At 41.7% G+C, this 11,392-nt stretch overlaps 2 long non-coding RNA genes across 2 annotated transcripts; both read left to right on the forward strand.

Annotated features, from left to right (window-relative positions):
* Positions 1-997: 997 nt before the first annotated feature.
* On the forward strand, positions 998-3,467 carry LOC117795674. Its single transcript, XR_004619769.1, has 2 exons — positions 998-2,230; positions 3,279-3,467. It is a non-coding gene; the product is annotated as an uncharacterized LOC117795674 (long non-coding RNA).
* A 3,272-nt stretch (positions 3,468-6,739) lies between these two features.
* LOC117795695 lies at positions 6,740-9,402 on the forward strand. The gene is made up of 2 exons (XR_004619810.1): positions 6,740-8,165; positions 9,214-9,402. It is a non-coding gene; the product is annotated as an uncharacterized LOC117795695 (long non-coding RNA).
* The last annotated feature ends 1,990 nt before the right edge of the window (positions 9,403-11,392 follow it).

Consider the following 11,392-nt stretch of genomic DNA (forward strand, 5'->3'; position numbering starts at 1 on the left):
TGTGCTCCTTCCTTTCCACTCCCCATTGCCACATGGCCCATCTAGCCCTGACTACCACCTGCTTGGGCCAGTGTGGTGTAGTTTCCTGACAGCACTTCCTGACCCTCGATGGCTTCTGAGGTTTGCTTGCTCACTGAATCCTGGTCCATGCTATGCCCTCACACCACAATAATCTTCTTAAGTGAACTGCAGTCATATCCCTCCCTTGGCCTAGCGAGTGAAACCCAAACTCCTCAGGTCCTCAAGATCTGGCCGCCTACTTTTCCTGCCTGACTTCCAACTGCCGCCTTATCCAGCCTTGCATTTACTTGCCAGTCCTCCCATATTCCTCATATTTCAGGCCAAGGAGTGCGGAGATAAGGCGCCCAGGGTGCCATATTTAAGGAGGTGCTCACTCTCAGGGTTGTGCAAGTGCCTCCTTAAACTTTGTGCCCAGATGCCTTGCACACCTCTTTCTGCTCCAGGCCCTGTTACATTTTCCCCTTGTGAACTTTTGCTAGTAATTCTTTTCTCTTCACAAGACTCTACCACCCCCCTCAATTCTTCCTTAAAAAGATTTCTGTACTTCAAGACTCACCTTTTCTGGTTAATCTAATTAAAAGTAATGTCGTCTCTCCTCTGAGCTCCTTTTGTTTGGATATACCTCTTCTCAGGACACTTTTCACATACTGCCTTGTTTTTTGTACTTTAAACATAAGTCTTTTAAAAATTTTTTTAAGATTTTTTATTTATTTATTTGACAGAGATAGAGACAGCCAGCGAGAGAGGGAACACAAGCAGGGGGAGTGGGAGAGGGAGAAGCAGGCTCATAGAGGAGGAGCCTGACGTGGGGCTCGATCCCATAACGCCGGGATCACGCCCTGAGCCGAAGGCAGACGCTTAACCGCTGTGCCACCCAGGCGCCCCTAAACATAAGTCTTATCACCATTGTTAGATTCTAAGCTTCTTTAAGGTAATGACTCTATCTTATATCTTTATATATCCTGAATATTAGCTCTATGCTTTGTACATAGTAAGAAATCAACAGATTTACTGAATGACCAAAGTGCTATGAGTGGGGACAGTCTTTAACCTTCTCACCATAAATCAACAACAGCGCATAGAAGCATGGAGGGATAATACTGACTTTCTCTGAGGTCTGCAGTATATTGTAGACTTCCCACCAGGCCCATTCTTACAGTCATACATTGCTAGTCACTACAGCATTCTTTCCTTCTGAGCCTGGACAAGGTGTCCCAGCCCTCTCAACATAGCATCAGATAGTCATTTTTATGGATCAGAATTTACACGGGAAAATGAACTTCATTTTCCTGCTACATCCAAGAGCTCCATTTTATATACGAGGAAAAAAAGGCCCAGAGAAGTCCAGACACAGAATCAGGTAGACAAATTCCTGACAACAGTGGAGTAGAAGCGAAAGCCTAGCACAAAAGAAGCAAAGCACACATTCGTCCAGAGTTCTGCATACATTTAACTAGAAGCTCCTGTGGGATCTTAACCAGCTTCTTGGACCCACTTCATTGGTTCTCAAAGACTAACCTGGAGGCCCTGGGAACCTGGTGGGCCTCCGCTCAGGTCAGGAGTGACTCCTTGAAATTTGGTGGTGTGCTCTTCATGTCAGAGTCTGTTTCACCATGTGGGACAGCGGAGGGCGCTTGGCCCAGGGGGCCAGGCAGGTCTTGGTTGAATTCCACTTCTGCACCTACTAGTGGGCAGTTCACCTCTGTGCACCCCAGCTGCCATGCTTATGAGATGAGACAAGTCAGACTCACCATGCAGGGTGACTGCAAGGCACCCTTGATGGCGTTTGGTAGATGTGAGTTTCCCCTTTTCTGCCTCTTTCCCTGCAAAGTAGGGAAGTGAGGACATTTGAGTGGGCTTCTTTGCACTTCGCTTCTGCACACACAATCACGCTCCTCTTTAGCGTAGGCCTTATTTATCGTGATTATGTGAACGCATTGTTTTTACTGAAATGTATAAGATGTTAATGAGTATTGTTCTGTGAGTAATCATTTACAAATTTCCTTATTTATTGAACTGAAAGAGGCTTTTTCAGTTGGTCAAGGGCTGTCCTCTCAGATACCTGTGCTTAAAGCAGGGTGGTTTTCAGCTGGTCTGTTCTAACGTAGGCACCTGCATTGAGCTCTGCAGTGATGACTGGGATTGTGATCTGGGGGAGCACTGCGTCAGCAATGGGTGTGGCCACATCTGTGCTGCAGCCTAAGGACAGGTAAAAACACCAGGCGCTTCCCTGCTTCCTCACACCTCATCCGAGCTAGGCGGGCTGGCTCTGATGGGACTTTCCAGAAGTGGGTGGGATAGAAACCTGTCTCTCTGTGGCCTTTCCTGCTTCACACCCTTCCCAAGAAAAAGAAGCATCTATCACAGGATGGTGGCTTCCAAACCTTTAAAATAATTTCATTACCCAGTATACCCAGGAGAGGAATCAGACTATTTATTTGAACAAAAAGAACATAAAAATCAGTCACATTATCCCCCATCTCCAAATGATACCTGCTTAATACTTTGGTGCATATTTTAAACACATATGCATGTACATAATATATGTATTGAAATGAGATAATCTTGTGTCGATTTTGATTTCTTAATTATTTCACTTAGAAATATCTAGTGAGCAACTTTTAACAACACCAGTCTTCTATACCACACCTTTAACAGCCTTATAGAAGTCCATCATCTATGCTCACATACTCAGTAACCCCCATTAATACACATTTAATATGTCCCTTGTTTATTTTATTAATATGGTTATAATGATTACTAAAATTCATGCACATGCCCTTAGTAACTTCCTTGGGATAAATTTTAAGAATTATAATTTATGACCAGAGAGTATGTTCATTTTCAGCCTCTTATGCACACTGCCAGATTGACCGATGAGAACTCCTTTCCTGTAGAAATATTTCAGGGTCCTCACATGATAGTTTCTTTATTTTCAGTAGCTATCAAATGAAAAAAAAAGCATAATGAAAAGCTACCATGATTCAGCCTTGATTATAAATTAAGCTGTATTTATTAATTAATATAATAACTAACACAATAGAATCAACATAAACTTTAAAAGTAATCCATTTGGGTTCAGAAGGTACTATCTGTCCAATCTACCTACAATCCTTGGGATGCTTTTGACTTTGCTGGCTCTTTGTAGGCACTTAGGGGTTTCCACAACTGAGAACTGTCACCTCTCAATTGCATTCTGTGATTCCAGGTCCCTAAAACAGCAGGTCTCATGTATAACTTTTTGGTCCATTTTTCAGATGAAGACTTACCTTGAGGGTCATCCTTCTCTAACAATTTCTCATTGCTTCCTATCTTCAAAGATATGACTGGAACTCCTTGACCAGGAAGACAGATGAAAATGGGGGACTGTGGGTGGATATTACAAGAGATGTGATGGGGAAGGAAAAAGAGTCATTTCTTTTAATAAATCATCATTGTTAAAAGGACCCACATTGTTTGAGTTATTTGGTTAAGGGGGATGACAGAGGTGGAAGACAGATGACATTTGTTGAGCACTTGGTATGCAACTGTGTTATATTCTCCACAAGCATCATCTAATTTATCCTTAAAACCACCTTGTGCCTATGCTTATTATCAATACCATTTTATATATAAGGATGCTGAGGTTTGTAGAGATTAAGCTATTTGCCCAAAATCATATGGCAGGTAAGTGTCAGGGCCTTACCTCTAATCCCATGTCCAACTACAGGGCCTATGCATTATAGCATAGTAGTTAGGAACCCTGGTTCTGGATTTCAAACCCAGGCCTGCCACATAACTGTGTGACCTTCAGCAAGTGTCCTAACCTTTCTGCAATTCATTTTTCTGATCTGTACAACAATATATACTTCAAAAGCTACAAGGACAAAAGAAGTTAGTTCATGTAAAGTGCTTGGTATAGTGCCTGACACAGAAAACATTCAATTATGTTAACTACAATTGTTATGATTATTATCAAATAGATGGGCCGATGGCGCTTAGTGATAATTTTCTAGGACTCTAGAACAGAAGCCTAGGACAATCCTCCTTCCTAACCTATCCTAATTCATCTTGATCCTGAAAGCCAGCCCCTCTCTTCTGGTTTCTCCATTACAAAACATGGGAGGTAAAAATAGGCTTACATTTTCTTGTCTATGTTCTTCATAATCACAACTGGCCTGGGTTGTGGTCTGATTTAGTCCAATTGACTGCCTGTGTGGCCCTTGACAAAGCATTTAAACCCTTTAAATTGTCTTTCTTTAAGCCTTTGAAACTTTTTTTATCTGTAAAAAGGGGGAAATAATAGTGTCTACCTCATTTGGATGCTAAGATTTATAGAGCTTTATAGTTTACAAATTATTTCCACAAAGATTCCATTTGATTTTCACATCAACCAACAGATGGGAAATAGGGGGCTCTGAATAAATAGCGAATTTATTCATTCTTCCAGGAAGTATTGGGAGGTGTCTACCATGACTCAGGTGTTGTGGTAGCATTAGGGATACAATAGTGAACCAGACAGACTGGATGTGTGCCTTCACAAAGCTCAAATTCTAGAGGAAGAAACAGATAATATAACAATAAAGAAGATAGCTACACATTATGGTAAGTGTTCTGAAGAAAATAAACAAGGATGCAAATTAGAAGGGGAGGGGGGAAGCCTACTTCAGTTAGAATGATCCAGACTCTAATGAGGTGATAAAAATAAAGTCTTGACAGATTTCCAAAATATGAAGGGAGTGACATTCCAGAGTAAGGCCCCAGATCACCTTATCAGAATTTATAAAGGGAAATGGTTGTGAACATGCTTAGCATCTTTAATGCCCCAAGGTCACTGTAGGATTAAAAAACACTAGGAGTGAGGAGTAGTAAGGATGTGTGAGGAGATTTTCTCGGGAGAACTTTTGCCAAGCTATAAGTTCCACATTTTGGGAGTCATCGTTTAAACACAAGCTAATGAAGGGTGCCCTCGAGGTCTCCCTGAGAGCCTTGATGTATGTTTTCTTGAGTTGGTGATCACCGAAGGGTAAGACTGTTCATTTCCTTGTAGAAACCACACTGCCATCTGCAAAGGTATATTCCATCAGAACACAACAGACCGGTAACAGAACACAACAGTCCTGAATAAGTATGTGTGGGCCATCCATGTTACAACCTAAGATAAGCCACACCGAACCCAGATCCTTTCCACAGTCTATGTCACACCACCTCCACTGTGGTGATGACCAGGCCTCACATCCTTCTAGCCCAGTGTGTTGGATATTTCTTGTGCACTGCTTCAAACACTCTTGGCCTTACATTCTTAATCATCGATACAGAAACCAGTTTTTGACAGGCATCTACTAGTTCAGCACAAGATAACTTGTCAGAGACTTGCCTTGGACTTGTACCCTAGTACCCTACACCTCTCTTTTGCCTCAGGGCTTCTTTGTACAAGAAGAAACTCCTGCAGGAACCACTACCCACTGATGCATGCTCAAATGACAAACATTGGAGAATTGATGCTTGGTGGGATAATGCTTGACAAGAGAATTCAAAGGCTGACAGCTATATGCTTCCATCTTCCATTCCACAGGAGGGGCATTCTGAGAACATTCCATAAAGCTTCTCAGAAAATCTTGAACACTGAGCAATCACTCACCCCTTGCAATGGCCAATTCAATAGTACATATGTGTACTGATTCTCCTTTCTTCCCTGTTCATTCCTGAATAAATCACTATCAACCTTATCTAAGGCTCCGCTTTGGGAGAAATCAGACTAACACGTCCATTACTAGATCTCAGTTCCTGATTGTCTCTGAGCAAATGCTTAAATATCACAAACACACACCCCTACATAACGTGCACATACACACATCCCAAGAATAAGCAATAATATACAAGCACAATGAAATCTAAATTCAAACAAAAAATTAGTACTTCTCTCCCAAAGAAGCCCAAAGTCTTCAGGAAACAAGTTCTTCTAAAGGATGCCCCCAATTGTTNCGTGGTGTAGTTTCCTGACAGCACTTCCTGACCCTCGATGGCTTTTGAGGTTTGCTTGCTCACTGAATCCTGGTCCATTCTATGCCCTCACACCACAATAATCTTCTTAAGTGAACTGCAGTCATATCCCTCCCTTGGGCTAGCGAGTGAAACCCAAACTCCTCAGGTCCTCAAGATCTGGCCGCCTGCAACTTTACCCCCCACCTACTTTTCCTGCCTGACTTCCAACTGCCGCCTTATCCAGCCTTGCATTTACTTGCCAGTCCTCCCATATTCCTCATATTTCAGGCCAAGGAGTGCGGAGATAAGGCGCCCAGGGTGCCATATTTAAGGAGGTGCTCACTCTCAGGGTTGTGCAAGTGCCTCCTTAAACTTTGTGCCCAGATGCCTTGCACACCTCTTTCTGCTCCAGGCCCTGTTACATTTTCCCCTTGTGAACTTTTGCTAGTAATTCTTTTCTCTTCACAAGACTCTACCACCCCCCTCAATTCTTCCTTAAAAAGATTTCTGTACTTCAAGACTCACCTTTTCTGGTTAATCTAATTAAAAGTAATGTCGTCTCTCCTCTGAGCTCCTTTTGTTTGGATATACCTCTTCTCAGGACACTTTTCACATACTGCCTTGTTTTTTGTACTTTAAACATAAGTCTTTTAAAATTTTTTTAAAGATTTTTTATTTATTTATTTGACAGAGATAGAGACAGCCAGCGAGAGAGGGAACACAAGCAGGGGGAGTGGGAGAGGGAGAAGCAGGCTCATAGAGGAGGAGCCTGACGTGGGGCTCGATCCCATAACGCCGGGATCACGCCCTGAGCCGAAGGCAGACGCTTAACCGCTGTGCCACCCAGGCGCCCCTAAACATAAGTCTTATCACCATTGTTAGATTCTAAGCTTCTTTAAGGTAATGACTCTATCTTATATCTTTATATATCCTGAATAACTTAGCTCTATGCTTTGTACATAGTAAGAAATCAACAGATTTACTGAATGACCAAAGTGCTATGAGTGGGGACAGTCTTTAACCTTCTCACCATAAATCAACAACAGCGCATAGAAGCATGGAGGGATAATACTGACTTTCTCTGAGGTCTGCAGTATATTGTAGACTTCCCACCAGGCCCATTCTTACAGTCATACATTGCTAGTCACTACAGCATTCTTTCCTTCTGAGCCTGGACAAGGTGTCCCAGCCCTCTCAACATAGCATCAGATAGTCATTTTTATGGATCAGAATTTACACGGGAAAATGAACTTCATTTTCCTGCTACATCCAAGAGCTCCATTTTATATACGAGGAAAAAAAGGCCCAGAGAAGTCCAGACACAGAATCAGGTAGACAAATTCCTGACAACAGTGGAGTAGAAGCGAAAGCCTAGCACAAAAGAAGCAAAGCACACATTCGTCCAGAGTTCTGCATACATTTAACTAGAAGCTCCTGTGGGATCTTAACCAGCTTCTTGGACCCACTTCATTGGTTCTCAAAGACTAACCTGGAGGCCCTGGGAACCTGGTGGGCCTCCGCTCAGGTCAGGAGTGACTCCTTGAAATTTGGTGGTGTGCTCTTCATGTCAGAGTCTGTTTCACCATGTGGGACAGCGGAGGGCGCTTGGCCCAGGGGGCCAGGCAGGTCTTGGTTGAATTCCACTTCTGCACCTACTAGTGGGCAGTTCACCTCTGTGCACCCCAGCTGCCATGCTTATGAGATGAGACAAGTCAGACTCACCATGCAGGGTGACTGCAAGGCACCCTTGATGGCGTTTGGTAGATGTGAGTTTCCCCTTTTCTGCCTCTTTCCCTGCAAAGTAGGGAAGTGAGGACATTTGAGTGGGCTTCTTTGCACTTCGCTTCTGCACACACAATCACGCTCCTCTTTAGCGTAGGCCTTATTTATCGTGATTATGTGAACGCATTGTTTTTACTGAAATGTATAAGATGTTAATGAGTATTGTTCTGTGAGTAATCATTTACAAATTTCCTTATTTATTGAACTGAAAGAGGCTTTTTCAGTTGGTCAAGGGCTGTCCTCTCAGATACCTGTGCTTAAAGCAGGGTGGTTTTCAGCTGGTCTGTTCTAACGTAGGCACCTGCATTGAGCTCTGCAGTGATGACTGGGATTGTGATCTGGGGGAGCACTGCGTCAGCAATGGGTGTGGCCACATCTGTGCTGCAGCCTAAGGACAGGTAAAAACACCAGGCGCTTCCCTGCTTCCTCACACCTCATCCGAGCTAGGCGGGCTGGCTCTGATGGGACTTTCCAGAAGTGGGTGGGATAGAAACCTGTCTCTCTGTGGCCTTTCCTGCTTCACACCCTTCCCAAGAAAAAGAAGCATCTATCACAGGATGGTGGCTTCCAAACCTTTAAAATAATTTCATTACCCAGTATACCCAGGAGAGGAATCAGACTATTTATTTGAACAAAAAGAACATAAAAATCAGTCACATTATCCCCCATCTCCAAATGATACCTGCTTAATACTTTGGTGCATATTTTAAACACATATGCATGTACATAATATATGTATTGAAATGAGATAATCTTGTGTCGATTTTGATTTCTTAATTATTTCACTTAGAAATATCTAGTGAGCAACTTTTAACAACACCAGTCTTCTATACCACACCTTTAACAGCCTTATAGAAGTCCATCATCTATGCTCACATACTCAGTAACCCCCATTAATACACATTTAATATGTCCCTTGTTTATTTTATTAATATGGTTATAATGATTACTAAAATTCATGCACATGCCCTTAGTAACTTCCTTGGGATAAATTTTAAGAATTATAATTTATGACCAGAGAGTATGTTCATTTTCAGCCTCTTATGCACACTGCCAGATTGACCGATGAGAACTCCTTTCCTGTAGAAATATTTCAGGGTCCTCACATGATAGTTTCTTTATTTTCAGTAGCTATCAAATGAAAAAAAAAGCATAATGAAAAGCTACCATGATTCAGCCTTGATTATAAATTAAGCTGTATTTATTAATTAATATAATAACTAACACAATAGAATCAACATAAACTTTAAAAGTAATCCATTTGGGTTCAGAAGGTACTATCTGTCCAATCTACCTACAATCCTTGGGATGCTTTTGACTTTGCTGGCTCTTTGTAGGCACTTAGGGGTTTCCACAACTGAGAACTGTCACCTCTCAATTGCATTCTGTGATTCCAGGTCCCTAAAACAGCAGGTCTCATGTATAACTTTTTGGTCCATTTTTCAGATGAAGACTTACCTTGAGGGTCATCCTTCTCTAACAATTTCTCATTGCTTCCTATCTTCAAAGATATGACTGGAACTCCTTGACCAGGAAGACAGATGAAAATGGGGGACTGTGGGTGGATATTACAAGAGATGTGATGGGGAAGGAAAAAGAGTCATTTCTTTTAATAAATCATCATTGTTAAAAGGACCCACATTGTTTGAGTTATTTGGTTAAGGGGGATGACAGAGGTGGAAGACAGATGACATTTGTTGAGCACTTGGTATGCAACTGTGTTATATTCTCCACAAGCATCATCTAATTTATCCTTAAAACCACCTTGTGCCTATGCTTATTATCAATACCATTTTATATATAAGGATGCTGAGGTTTGTAGAGATTAAGCTATTTGCCCAAAATCATATGGCAGGTAAGTGTCAGGGCCTTACCTCTAATCCCATGTCCAACTACAGGGCCTATGCATTATAGCATAGTAGTTAGGAACCCTGGTTCTGGATTTCAAACCCAGGCCTGCCACATAACTGTGTGACCTTCAGCAAGTGTCCTAACCTTTCTGCAATTCATTTTTCTGATCTGTACAACAATATATACTTCAAAAGCTACAAGGACAAAAGAAGTTAGTTCATGTAAAGTGCTTGGTATAGTGCCTGACACAGAAAACATTCAATTATGTTAACTACAATTGTTATGATTATTATCAAATAGATGGGCCGATGGCGCTTAGTGATAATTTTCTAGGACTCTAGAACAGAAGCCTAGGACAATCCTCCTTCCTAACCTATCCTAATTCATCTTGATCCTGAAAGCCAGCCCCTCTCTTCTGGTTTCTCCATTACAAAACATGGGAGGTAAAAATAGGCTTACATTTTCTTGTCTATGTTCTTCATAATCACAACTGGCCTGGGTTGTGGTCTGATTTAGTCCAATTGACTGCCTGTGTGGCCCTTGACAAAGCATTTAAACCCTTTAAATTGTCTTTCTTTAAGCCTTTGAAACTTTTTTTATCTGTAAAAAGGGGGAAATAATAGTGTCTACCNTTCTTGTCTATGTTCTTCATAATCACAACTGGCCTGGGTTGTGGTCTGATTTAGTCCAATTGACTGCCTGTGGGGCCCTTGACAAAGCATTTAAACCCTTTAAATTGTCTTTCTTTAAGCCTTTTAAACTTTTTTTATCTGTAAAAAGGGGGAAATAATAGTGTTACTNCTTTTTTTATCTGTAAAAAGGGGGAAATAATAGTGTCTACCTCATTTGGATGCTAAGATTTATAGAGCTTTATAGTTTACAAATTATTTCCACAAAGATTCCATTTGATTTTCACATCAACCAACAGATGGGAAATAGGGGGCTCTGAATAAATAGCGAATTTATTCATTCTTCCAGGAAGTATTGGGAGGTGTCTACCATGACTCAGGTGTTGTGGTAGCATTAGGGATACAATAGTGAACCAGACAGACTGGATGTGTGCCTTCACAAAGCTCAAATTCTAGAGGAAGAAACAGATAATATAACAATAAAGAAGATAGCTACACATTATGGTAAGTGTTCTGAAGAAAATAAACAAGGATGCAAATTAGAAGGGGAGGGGGGAAGCCTACTTCAGTTAGAATGATCCAGACTCTAATGAGGTGATAAAAATAAAGTCTTGACAGATTTCCAAAATATGAAGGGAGTGACATTCCAGAGTAAGGCCCCAGATCACCTTATCAGAATTTATAAAGGGAAATGGTTGTGAACATGCTTAGCATCTTTAATGCCCCAAGGTCACTGTAGGATTAAAAAACACTAGGAGTGAGGAGTAGTAAGGATGTGTGAGGAGATTTTCTCGGGAGAACTTTTGCCAAGCTATAAGTTCCACATTTTGGGAGTCATCGTTTAAACACAAGCTAATGAAGGGTGCCCTCGAGGTCTCCCTGAGAGCTTGATGTATGTTTTCTTGAGTTGGTGATCACCGAAGGGTAAGACTGTTCATTTCCTTGTAGAAACCACACTGCCATCTGCAAAGGTATATTCCATCAGAACACAACAGACCGGTAACAGAACACAACAGTCCTGAATAAGTATGTGTGGGCCATCCATGTTACAACCTAAGATAAGCCACACCGAACCCAGATCCTTTCCACAGTCTATGTCACACCACCTCCACTGTGGTGATGACCAGGCCTCACATCCTTCTAGC

This window comes from Ailuropoda melanoleuca, chromosome 13 (genome assembly GCF_002007445.2).
Source record: "Ailuropoda melanoleuca isolate Jingjing chromosome 13, ASM200744v2, whole genome shotgun sequence".
Taxonomy (NCBI): domain Eukaryota; kingdom Metazoa; phylum Chordata; class Mammalia; order Carnivora; family Ursidae; genus Ailuropoda; species Ailuropoda melanoleuca.